The 13,278-nt window shown below is 37.1% G+C and overlaps 1 protein-coding gene and 1 long non-coding RNA gene across 11 annotated transcripts in view; one reads left to right on the top strand and one right to left on the bottom strand.

The window, feature by feature from the left end:
* Window positions 1–9,578: 9,578 nt before the first annotated feature.
* On the bottom strand, window positions 9,579–11,982 carry LOC127496805 (uncharacterized). 2 transcript variants are annotated; one of them, XR_007925373.1, is made up of 3 exons: window positions 11,187–11,982; window positions 10,749–11,094; window positions 9,579–10,642 (listed from the first exon to the last, which is right to left on the bottom strand). It is a non-coding gene; the product is annotated as an uncharacterized LOC127496805 (long non-coding RNA). The 2 variants fall into 2 exon arrangements; XR_007925374.1 differs by having other exon boundaries at window positions 10,758–11,094.
* Window positions 11,983–12,742: 760 nt separating this feature from the next.
* LOC127496803 (NLR family CARD domain-containing protein 3-like) overlaps window positions 12,743–13,278 on the top strand; it is a 72,226-nt gene continuing 71,690 nt past the window's right edge. For all 9 annotated transcript variants that reach the window (XM_051864587.1, XM_051864588.1, XM_051864586.1 and 6 more), the window contains exon 1: window positions 12,743–12,893. The gene's annotated coding sequence lies outside the window, so the exon portion shown is untranslated. The remainder of the gene's footprint in view (window positions 12,894–13,278) is intronic.

Below are 13,278 nucleotides of genomic sequence, written 5' to 3'. Positions count from 1 at the left end.
TGGACTCGGAACGAAGGAGAGAGTGTCGCCTCTGGACTCGGAACGAAGGAGAGAGTGTCGCCTCTGGACTCGGAACGAAGGAGAGAGTGTCGCCTCTGGATTCGGAACGAAGGAGAGAGTGTCGCCTCTGGACTCGGAACGAAGGAGAGAGTCGCCTCTGGACTCGGAACGAAGGAGAGAGTCGCCTCTGGACTCGGAACGAAGTGACTGAGGGAGAACACAGGGAATATATACAAGTCAAAGAAAGGGGGAAAAAAAGCCTAATTAATAGGACACACCTGGGACTAATGAACTCAAATCAGGGAACAAACTAGTGGCGGGAAAACTGAACAAAAGAACATGTGACACAGGGAAACAAACACAGAACACTGACACTGTATTTGCAGTGGACCCTCACTGTATTTCTTTCAGCATTAGCTACATATCCTATAACAACCTGTAATGTGTTGAAATATAAACAAACTTACCACTAGTTGAACCCTTCAAGATGTCAAGGAATACATTAAACTTGTTGCTGATTTTGAAAATTTGTGACGTTGGCATTGCTTAGGAAACTGATGACGATTCCATTAATGGGGATGTTGAAAACACACTGTATCAAGCTTGACTCTATCAAACCCTGGATATTGGTTACATTAAGCTGAAAAAAAAGAAAAAAAGAATATTGATTCATCACAATAATTTCATAGAACAAATTCTTGCAAAAATTAAAAAAGTCCATTGGATTGTAGAAGTGCTAAAACAATATGCTCACAAATATTATCCTTACTTTATTTGTAATCTCCAGTGTATTATTTGAGAGCATTGCAGTTCGGAAGAAGAACCCTCCATTATTACTGCCACAGGCAAAGATGATATTGAGATTCTGAAAGAAAAAACAACAACAACACCGGTGATTTTATTATGAGAACATGAAAATAACCCTTGTAATCTGTTAAGTGGACATAGCACCAGACTGCCTCTGTAATGTGAAAGCAGGATTAGGTTTTTGGTTTTTAGCTAGTCAGGAGAACTAAAGAGTTTCATCACTAGTGTGAGGACCAGTTGAAATCACTGACTTCCGGACAGTGCTTGGTAGTACAACATAAATTAAAATATTGTGACAGATGTGAAAGAGGATAATTTATATGTGTTTCAGGTTTTTTCGACTGTCACGTTTTGTGGCATCGCACAATGAAGATGAAGGAGATAACAAAAACAGTCTTTATTAAACTTATTAACAAGTTAATGCATTTGTATTAAACAACATTACACAATTACACCATACATTAACAAGAAACGACCAGGAGTAACTAAAACTCAGGATATAAATACACAGGGCAAACAAAAGGTGATACACAGGGCAACTTTTTGAGTTGTTGAGCAATGTTGCTTGGGCACTTTGCCATTGAGAATAGGCAACAAATTTCTATCTGGATACTTTAGATCAACATTTTTTGCTCATTCTCAATGGGAAAGTGCCCAAACAACATCGCCTGGCAACGTTGCTCAAAAAGTTGCCACCTGTATCATCATCTAAAGGGAGCTAAATGAAATGCAGGTGAAACTAATCAGTTATTATGGAAACATACTAGGGCATGATCAGTAACTATAGAAATAAACAAGGATTGAGAACACAGGCAAACAGGAACAGAACAAAACCAAACTTAGGGTACGTTTACACAACATCAATGTACTAAAAAAGGAAAAGTTTTCCTTTGCGTTTTTCGCATACAGACGACAACATTGTCAAAACGATCCCCATTCACCAACAACTCACTGCATGATGGAGCCTATGGAATGTAGTTAGAATGTCCCTAAAATTCAAGATATGGGGCAAAAATTCCTCTGTTTGAGTTTTTTTCTTATATTTAGAATGCATCATATGATATAGCAACAAGTGCAATATCACATGAGCGCTGTTTTTCTGTCCAGAATAGCATGAGTGCAAATGTGAAACTGATTTTGTTTTATTTTAGACACAGTATTGTCTGTTTTGCTCAATTTTGCCAGCGAAAATATAAAGACAAAGCAGAACTGTTCCTCTCCAAGCAACACACAGCGGCATTTCATTTCTGAATCCACGTTTTTAACGAATTGGGTGAATTAGGCTTGTTGGACTTGAAGCACACACTGATTGGTTTATGACATCAAAGTACCTGCGAGAGAGATTCAAAAGCATACAGAGCCATCTGCTCTTCAATTGCTCTCACAGTACTATAACGGCATAAACCAAACAGTGCTGCTTCAAGTCCAACAAGCCTAATGATTCAATGGACCATTCATAAAGAGAACTAGCCTATTTACTTCACTCCTGAATGAATGACCCATTTGAATGAATGAATGAATGAATGAATGAATGAATGATTGAACCCTGTGTCTCAATCAGCTCCCTAGCTTCCTAGGTTGTGAATCAGTATATCATGTAAATGAATATGGCCAACTTCCTGATCAGTGCCCCGACTACTGAACTAGGGAGCTGATTGAGAGGCACACTTAATTATTAAGACATTTACCGCCACCTACTGGCAGTTTTAGTTTCTTATTTAGAGTATAATTTCATTAAAAAAATAATTTCAAATATTAAAGGTATCTAGATCACTCAAAAATTAAAATTCAGTCATCATTTACTGACCCTCATGGTCCAAAAGAGTATGTGTAATAAATTCTATGTTGAATCAAATGAAATATTTCTTGCTTTTTTTTTTTTTTTTCCAGGAAGTTATTCAATTGTCCACTCCGGTGGATGGCATGTATATGAGCAAATGTATATTTATGAAAATGTAGATAATAGACTAAAGAATAAAACTGTGTATTATGTGAAAAAAAAAAAAATGTATTGGTTTAATGCTATTTAACAAACAATTTAATTCTGTATGCTGTTAAGTTCAGGGTATAGCCTATAAAAATAGAGACTGCATACAGATGTAGCTTGTCTTTTGTATCAGGCAGCATCATGGAATATATTTACATGTTTGCTCTGATGAACTGGGGCCAGGGATTCCATGGCCAAACTCTGGTCACTTCTCTGTGTTTCAACAGAGGTGGCGTCCCACAGGGTCACAATAGAACTAAGCTGCACAAACTATTTTTTACAGTAAATACCCTGCAAGATAAATAATGTGTAATGTATCAAGGCAAGCTGAACTGAACCCATGTGCAGTATTTATTTAACATAAACATGTACAAAATAAACAAAGACTTGACTAAGCATAACTTGACATGACTTGACCTGACATAACACTCAAACAGTGGTACAGGGAACATCAAAGCTAGACGAGAGAACAATGAAACATGAGGGAATTTCGAAATTTTGTCCGACTTGAGACAGCCCCGACGCCATGTGACTGTGACGTATGGCATCAAAGTACTGCGAGAGCGATTCAAGAGCAGCCTGCTGGTTCATTCTGCATCATGCCTGCATGTCATCATATTTTTTCTTGTGAGGTTCTTCTATGATAGAAGGATTGGCAAAATTTTCCTGCCATGATCAACTTTTTTTGCTGTCTGTTGGCCATCTTCGTTGGAAGAAATTTTGGTTGCAATTACAACTGCTGGCCACTGGGTGGAAGTCTATGCAGTGATGATTAGTCTGGTTTCACACCACACAGGTAAACAGAGCATAAGGAGCACATTTTTTCTGACGCCCATGTTAACTGATTAGAGCATTTATACCGCATGCAGAGGCGGCACAGCAGCCCGTCACAGGAGCAGAGCAGTAGCGGCAGTGCCACGATCATTTTGGTGCCAAGTCTATTTTTGCTGTGCCGCTCAAGCTGATTCTTGATCAAAATTAACCTGATTAACATGAAAAATAACAAATTTCACCATAAAATCATGTACGTGAGGTTTTTCGTGTTTCACAATCACCATATGACATTCAGTGCTGTGAAAAAATAAATAAAATACACAAAAACACATCACTGCAGGAGTTATTTTGCCCAAACTTCAAAGGCCTGCATGATTAAAACTAGAGGCATATCTTCTTAACTTTAAGATTACTTTTATCATGTAGCCTAAACTACCTATATACAGGATGTTATGCAAATGTGTGTGGGACAGAGGGGAACACTGTCGCACTGCAGCAGAGTATGCTGCCCATCATAATCAAAGCACGTCACAGACAATGGTTGGAGGAGAACAGCCGAAAAGGTGACAGAATGGATGATACTCATCTGTATTTGCAGCTGCGTGCAACAAACACTGCTAATGTGAAAGCACAATGGGCGCGTGCTGCTCCCACTCTGCATATGCACAATTTCTGCGCTGCCTCCGCACTGCTTGCCCATCCAGTGTCAAACAGGCATTAGTGTCCACTGTAGTGGCTGATATGCAGTTACACCATTGAAATTAAAGCTGCAAGCAGCGATGAAAGGGACCTCGCACCCGTGCCACCACCACCACCCTGTGGCTTTAGGAAAACAGAGCACGGTGGGCAATATGCATTTAAGTATGCAAATATAGGAGGACTACGTCAGTCATTTGTATTTACCACCAGCTGGTGGTGCTATGACTATAACTAAATTTGGCATGTAGATGTCTTCAGGCCAGGGCACTTACCAAACATGTGAAGTTTGAGGCAGATTGGACATTGTATGCTTGAGTTACAACAACTTCCTGTTACATTTTCATGACAGTTTATTTAAGCATACATTAAATAATCAAGACATCACTAACAGGTTAAGTAAAATATAATGAATATATAGGCTAATACAGTGCATATATTAAGCGAAAGAATTAATTTCTCTGGCGAACTAACAAGCTGTGGACACTGAATGGCTTTTCTGAGGTAAATGTTACGTGACATATTGTTTACAAGCTGTTTCATTGATGTCTTTCCACCGTTGAAACACTGATTGAGCGATTACAAGAGATATGACCGTTTCAGTAAGTTGTACTGTATCTTTCAACATACAGTGTAAACGATTTCCGTTGTTTTCACAGTATTATACTGTGTTCTCAACAGTTCCCTACTGTAGAATCTGAGTACAGCATATTGCTGTAGATTTTGTCATTTTCACAGCTTGTTACTGTATTCTTAACAGTTTCCAACTGTATAAGCTGTGTACAGTATGTTACTGTAGATTTTCAATGCATTCTGGGAAAATATTAGCCTACTGTATATCCAAATACAGTACTAAATGACCGTGAAAAACAACCACACACACCTCCTCACGCATGACAGACTCATCATGAAGATGAAAGCCCACAAGAGTATGGTAGGTTAAGTTTTCTTTTCTTTTTTTCACTTTATATGTTTTATTCTGATGCTATTTGCAAGATATAAAGCTACGTTTTAGTTAATACGTTTCCATAAAAATACGTGCTCAAGCGTTCATTTTCTGGCCTTTTCCTTCTGCAGTGTGGTGAAGATGAAAGTCCTAGGACGGAGTAGCCTACGTGAAATTGGTGGGTGGGCATACTTTAAAACACATGTAATTGTATGGAAGCCCGTTTCCACCACATTTGTGTAAAAAAAGTATGATTTCTTAAGTTATAATAATGAGAAATTTTCTCATAATAATGACTTAACATCTCATAATAATTAGAAAATTTCTCGTAATTATGATAAATTTTCTCATAATAATGACTTAACATCTCATAATAATGAGAAACTTTCTCGCAATAATGAGAAATTTTCTCATAATAATGACTTAACATCTCATAATAATGAGAAACTTTCTCGTAATAATGAGAAATTTTCTCATAATAATGACTTAACATCTCATAATAATGAGAAACTTTCTCGTAATAATGAGAAATTTTCTCATAATAATGACTTAACATCTCGTAATAATGAGTTAACATCTCATAATAATGAGAAACTTTCTCGAAATAATGACTTAACATCTCATAATAATGAGAAAATTTCTCGTAATCATGAGAAATTTTCTCATAATAATGACTTAACATCTCATAATAATGAGAAAATTTCTCGTAATAATGAGAAATTTTCTCATAATAATGACTTAACATCTCATAATAATGAGAAACTTTCTCGAAATAGTGACTTAACATTTCGTAATAATGAGAAATTTTCTCATAATAATGACTTAACATCTCGTAATAATGAGATACTTTCTCGTAATAATGAGAAACTTTCTCATAATAATGACTTAACGTTTCATAATAATGAGAAACTTTCTCGTAATAATGAGAAACTTTCTTGTAATAATGACTTAATCCACGCATGCACGCAAGCAGCCACTTCAAACTATAGCATCAAACGCGAGGCGTGCTGCGTATCATGAAGAACTGTTTTGAACGTAAGTATGCTTGTACAACAACATCTGAACACATTTTAAAGTAATTGTAAGTTCAACCGTATGGAAGCCCGTTTCCGCCACAATTGTGTAAAAAAATATAATTCTGTAAGTCATAATAATGAGAAACTTTCTCATAATTATGACTTAGTATCTCATTATATTGAGAAAGTTTCTCGTAATAATGACTAGTATCTCAAAATAATGAGAAACTTTCTCGTAATAATGACTTAGTTTCTCATAATAATGAGAAACTTTCTCGTAATTATGACTTATGACTAATAATGAAAAACTTCTACGCATGCGCAAAGCAGCGGAGAAGTGACACGCTAGCGACATCCGCTGGTCAAATGCGATAACTCCGCAACCATGACACGTTCTGCAAAAGTGTAATCTATAATATCATTAAATAAATAACATTATTGATAAATTATCAGTAGCCATGAGACGGGATATAGTCGTTTATTCATTTGTATTTTTGTGTATGAACAAGCAGAAACACAGAGTGGTGATCCATGGATTTCAAACAGATAGAGGAATGATAAGACAGCACACACCTACATATCCAAGTCTGTTAAAGAACGCTTCACCTGGAAAGCTGTCTTTTGCATACATTGTAATGAGTCATAAACATCTTAAAAGGTGTTTTCTGTAGGAATATCACTGGAATGAAGGTTTATGACTGGGCAAGTGCTTTAGGACCCGGTTTATATTAGAAAAGCTTTCCAGCGCCTTGTCTAGGCAAACCTGCACATCAAATAGCCTAGACTCATCGGCGAAATACGTGTTAACGTTAACACATAAACCCACACATTTTATGAAGACGTTGCACTTAAACTTAACGAATACATGTCATATTCCTTCGTTAATCTGACAGTTTTGTAAGCCGTCGCGTTCATGCAACAGTTTCCACCGTTACCACGGAAACCACTTTGCGTTCCACCTTCTCGTGCGCATGGAAAAGTAGGAAGATATACTGATGATTTATAATAACTGATGTTATTTAATGATACTATAGATAGTCTGCACTTTGTAGATTACTTTAACGAAAACAACTGTTTTGCATAACGTGCCATGTTTGCTGTTCTCGCATTTACGAGACTTTGACCAGCGGATGTCGCTAGCGTGCCACGCCCTTCTGCTCCGCTGCTCTGCGCATGCGTAGAAGTTTCTCATTACTATGAGAAAGTTTCTCGTTATTATGAGAAACGAAGTCATTATTACGAGAAAGTTTCTCATTATTATGAGAAACTAAGTCATTATTATAAGAAAGTTTCTCATTATTATGAGATACTAAATCATAATTATAAGAAAGTTTCTCATTATTACGAGAAAGTTTCTCGTGTTATCACACTTTCCGATGTTCAGCAAAACTTGACTAACTAGCATTTCGTTGGCTGCGTCCGAAACCGCCTACTCAATGAGTAGGTACTTAATTTCAATAAGTACTTACTTAACGAGCGCTAAAAGAGTAGGTACTTAATAGCCAAATCTCGTTGAGTATGAATGAGATCCGAAAATAATCCGCCATGTTGACGTTATCATGTGACCTACGACGTTATCACAAGCGCAACAACTTAAAAGATATGAGTGACAGGTTTAATTCATCTATCTGTAAATATCTTGATATTGATCACACTTGCTTATTTTGTGGTCTTGTTGAAGAAACAGCTGCCAGTAATTTTGTAATTGTAGTACAACTAATACAGGTGCTGGTCATATAATTAGAATATCATCAAAAAGTTGATTTATTTCACTAATTCCATTCAAAAAGTGAAACTTGTATATTATATTCATTCATTACACACAGACTGATATATTTCAAATGTTTATTTCTTTTAATTTTGATGATTATAACTGACAACTAAGGGAAATCCCAAATTCAGTATCTCAGAAAATTAGAATATTACTTAAGACCAATACAAAGAAAGGATTTTTTAGAAATCTTGGCCAACTGAAAAGTATGAACATGAAAAGTATGAGCATGTACAGCACTCAATACTTAGTTGGGGCTCCTTTTGCCTGAATTACTGCAGCAATGCGGCGTGGCATGGAGTCGATCAGTCTGTGGCACTGCTCAGATGTTATAAGAGCCCAGGTTGCTGTGATAGTGGCCTTCAGCTCTTCTGCATTGTTGGGTCTGGCATATCGCATCTTCCTCTTCACAATACCCCATAGATTTTCTATGGGGTTGAGGTCAGGCGAGTTTGCTGGCCAATTAAGAACAGGGATACCATGGTCCTTAAACCAGATACTGGTAGCTTTGGCACTGTGTGCAGGTGCCAAGTCCTGTTGGAAAATGAAATCTGCATCTCCATAAAGTTGGTCAGCAGCAGGAAGCATGAAGTGCTCTAAAACTTCCTGGTATACGGCTGCATTGACCTTGGACCTCAGAAAACACAGTGGACCAACACCAGCAGATGACATGGCACCCCAAACCATCACTGACTGTGGAAACTTTACACTGGACCTCAAGCAACGGCGATTGTGTGCCTCTCCTCTCTTCCTCCAGACTCTGGGACCCTGATTTCCAAAGGAAATGCAAAATTTACTTTCATCAGAGAACATAACTTTGGACCACTCAGCAGCATTCCAGTCCTTTTTGTCTTTAGCCCAGGTGAGACGCTTCTGACGCTGTCTGTTGTTCAAGAGTGGCTTGACACAAGGAATGTGACAGCTGAAACCCATGTCTTGCATATGTCTGTGCGTAGTGGTTCTTGAAGCACTGACTCCAGCTGCAGTCCACTCTTTGTGAATCTCCCCCATATTTTTGAATGGGTTTTGTTTCACAATCCTCTCCAGGGTGAGGTTATCCCTATTGCTTGTACACTTTTTTTCTACCACATCTTTTCCTTCCCTTCGCCTCTCTATTAATGTGCTTGGACACAGAGCTCTGTGAACAGCCAGCCTCTTTTGCAATGACCTTTTGTGTCTTGCCCTCCTTGTGCAAGGTGTCAATGGTCGTCTTTTGGACAACTGTCAAGTCAGCAGTCTTCCCCATGATTGTGTATCCTACAGAACTAGACTGAGAGACTATTTAAAGGCCTTTGCAGGTGTTTTGAGTTAATTAGCTGATTAGAGTGTGGCACCAGGTGTCTTCAATATTGAACCTTTTCACAATATTCTAATTTTCTGAAATACTGAATTTGGGATTTTCCTTAGTTGTCAGTTATAATCATCAAAATTAAAAGAAATAAACATTTGAAATATATCAGTCTGTGTGTAATGAATGAATATAATATACAAGTTTCACTTTTTGAATGGAATTAGTGAAATAAATCAACTTTTTGATGATATTCTAATTATATGACCAGCACCTGTATATTTTGGGTTAAAGTTCTTATATTTTTATAATGTGAGTTTATTTTTTGTTGAATATGTTGTTAATTTCTTTATTTTATATGCAAAAATGTTCACCCACAAGCAAAAGTGGCATACATTTCATTTGTTTTCTTTTTTTTTCTTGAATTAGCTCTAGTTTCATCCCTCAGGCTTATAAATAATAAATACTTTTATGCATTATGATGTATTCAAAATATTTAACCTTATCATCATGCTTTATGTCCGTGTATATAATCTCAAACTATGATGTTTACAAACACGTTTGTTTTTTGTCATTATTATTGTTTATTGTTACCTAGTTCGGTTTTCTTCAGTGTTATCAATGTCTGAAGCCAAAGAAGATATCAGCAGCTGCTCGAAGATCTCGCCTTTGGAGAAGACTGATTTTATACTCAAAAAAATGTAAGTATAACTACTTAAAATTAAGATTACCCCAGAATTCACTGCTTTGCTAGCCCACCCCAACACTTACACACAATGATATTGATAAATGCTGACCAATACTTCATTATATTACTTTTCATTTTACTTCTATAGTAAAACAAGCAAAACGTAATGTTTTGTCATATGACATAGCTATGCATGAATACACATTAGACAAATACAGCTGATGTGAATACATCTCAATTTACAGTCAATTCATGCAATAATTCATTGCTTAATAAAATATATAAATTTACTGATAATAATAGCATAATTAATAAAAAAAGTAAAAGAATTAATAAAAGTAATAATGACAATAAATAAATGCATATACAAGTCAACAACACATGAAACAAAGCTTTATTCAAATTTATTGATCTAACAATCATGTATTTACAATCCTACTGCCATCTCAACACAGCTGTGCCAATTCTGCATCTTTATTCTGATGAAGCAGCTGATGAACACCTTCATCCATCATGTCCCTCAGTGCTGCTCTTCTCAGTGGGGACATCGTTGATCCAGAGGATGACAACCTTCTCCCAACCTTGAACCAAGAGTGGGAGAAGATGTGCAGGACAATCTGGCTGCTGCTGTGTCTGCTGCAAACATTCATGTGCTCTCCATCAGCATGACTAAATAAACAGATTAAAACATTTTACAAATCATTAATGTCAGCATTCTGTTTCTTACCATATTTCATTTAATATTTTTACAATTACTTGCTAATTTTTGTCGTACCTTCATTACTTTTGTGGTGTGGTGGGCTAAACCACTGAGCTGGTCAGCAGAAGGTTGCTGGTTCAATCTCTGCAGCATCACCTCCAGTGTGTTCTTGATCAAGTCACTTGACATTTGATATTCAACAGTGCTTTGCATCTGCCTACATTGACAAAATTACATACCATTTATCACTGTAAAGCTGCTTTGACACAATCTGCATTGTAAAAAGCACAATATAAATAAAGGTGACTTGACTTGACTTGAGGAGTGATGGAGCGTCTCGTCCATGGCTCTACACCATTTCCAGGACCTGCTGTGGCTCTCCATCCTCAGTGCTCACACCAGTCTGAGGACATTTCACATCCTACAATAATGCACAAATATAATACAAAATCAGTCATCTTAACAGCACAGTGTCATTTGATTTCTGTATTAGAAGTAACAAAACGATCTTACTTTATATTTTTGTTTCAGGTTTTTCTTTTTTGCTGCAGTCACCTTGTCTTGTAGGTCCTGCTTCACCACAGAGCTCTGCAGCAAATGCACAGAAATCAAGATTCAGAAAAGTGCTGTAATAACTCTGTTTAAATTACAATAATTAAAATAAACTAGACTTTAGATTTAAATAGACTTATTCATTTCTGTAGTATCCTCACTCAAAGCCTTTGATGGCAGCATTCCTTTATCACCGGATAAACACACGTGTGATCATCTGTCCCTGTAACATCCAGACAAGATTCAAGTTTCCTCTGAGATTTATGTGCTTAAATCTACATTTACATGTTGATGATGTGTTAACTCTCTTTTTATCCAATACAAATGTTCCTTAATTTACCAACAGTACTAATGGACAAATAAAACAGATTAAACTTATGTTTATTTTATGTAGATTTATTTATTTACGTTATTTTCATTCATGTAATGTAAGCAGTGTTGACAACAGTGAATTCACATACATCACTCATACATAATCCATCACTCATAAGCCATAGTACTTAATGAAGATGTTCCTGTCAGATGTTAAATGAACATTTAATAAGCACCTTTAAGATGTGGTTTAGAATATGTAAATCCACTTCGGAGAATTAAGTTATGTGTGTTTACTAGAGCTCCCCTGTTATCATAATAAATCGTGTTTTTACTGTAAAATCACAACTATAGTGTCTAGCATCTTTACACATTCAGCGGTTTACTCTACAGTAGTTCAACAAATGCTATTTTATTACAAGGAACCGTGTTTTTAGTTTTCAATACTCACATTTGAAAGCATCCGCGCTGCTTTTCTCCTCCGTGTTCAATTACGACGTATCCTCTCCCGTGGCCTCCTGGGATAGAAAAGTATCGATCGAGGAACACTTCAGAATCTGGGCGGAAGCAGTAGGCCATCCGGGAACTTCTCGACTACTCATTTATGATTACTGAGGTTTCTGACATACTTAATTGCTCGCCTACTCCTTTTTCCCTATTATATAGTAGAGAAGTAGGCGGTTTCGGACGCACTTTAAGTAGACGCACGTCCGCATCTCGCGAGAATTAGTACGTCACCCAGGTAATTTTCGCCTACTCTTTTTGCTCGCCTACTGCGATTCCTACGGCGGTTTCGGACGCAGCCGTTCTCTTGAAAAGTTACACGCATGCGCAGTATCATCAGCTTATCGGTTCTCAAATCGGACAACCGAAAGAAGCGGTTGTCGGTTGTGTACTGGTGATCCGAAAACCGTTGCAACCGATTCTTGACTCGAGAACGAGAAAGGTGGCAGGCCGTGTACGTTCGTTCGTGTACGCCGCGCATGCGCACTCATATCAACTGCTCTGCTGCTCGTGCTCATCATCATCATCATCATCAGTTCTCTCTTTACAGCAGGTTAAGTCAGTGTACTGTTGGAGTAACTGAATAACTCCGGGATGTTGGTTTATTTCGAGTCAGAGGGAGTGTCAGGCACGTCAAAAAGTGAGTAACTTTAGTAATTTGTGGATTAGTGGTGGAGAACTGTTTCGAACGATTCAGTCCGATTTGGTGAACTGGTTCGACCGGTTCATTAAAAAGAACCGGTTCAAAAGAACGATTCGTTCGCGAACCGGACATCACTAGATCAGAGTGAAACCGAAAGCAGTTTTCTTAAGACGCCATTTTCCAGAATTGAGAACTATAAATAATTCTTGGTAAGTTTGTTTACACCCTTTATAGTACTGATTTAGGATGAAGAAGAAGCGCTTCTAAACCTTAACGTCTAATTAAATTAGGCTAATATAAAAATTCAAAGAACTTAATGCCATTATTTCAGATAGCAAAGACTATGGCGCACAAACAAATGACTGAAAACGCTGAGGCAGAATGGAAAAAATAACTAACTCAGAAAGACTAAATACTAATTTTCTGTATAACAGGGTATTTTGTAATATTTTAAAATCATGACCAGATTGTATTGAACCAGTTTTTGTTCACGTTAAACGACATATATTGTTTTATCTGTAGGCTAACGTTACTTGCATTTATACGTTTAATGACGCTGGCGCATTTTTAACACTGAAAATGATAAAACTCACC

This window comes from Ctenopharyngodon idella, chromosome 16 (assembly GCF_019924925.1).
Source record: "Ctenopharyngodon idella isolate HZGC_01 chromosome 16, HZGC01, whole genome shotgun sequence".
Taxonomy (NCBI): Eukaryota; Metazoa; Chordata; class Actinopteri; order Cypriniformes; family Xenocyprididae; genus Ctenopharyngodon; species Ctenopharyngodon idella.
This window is presented reverse-complemented; position numbering and strand designations above follow the sequence as displayed.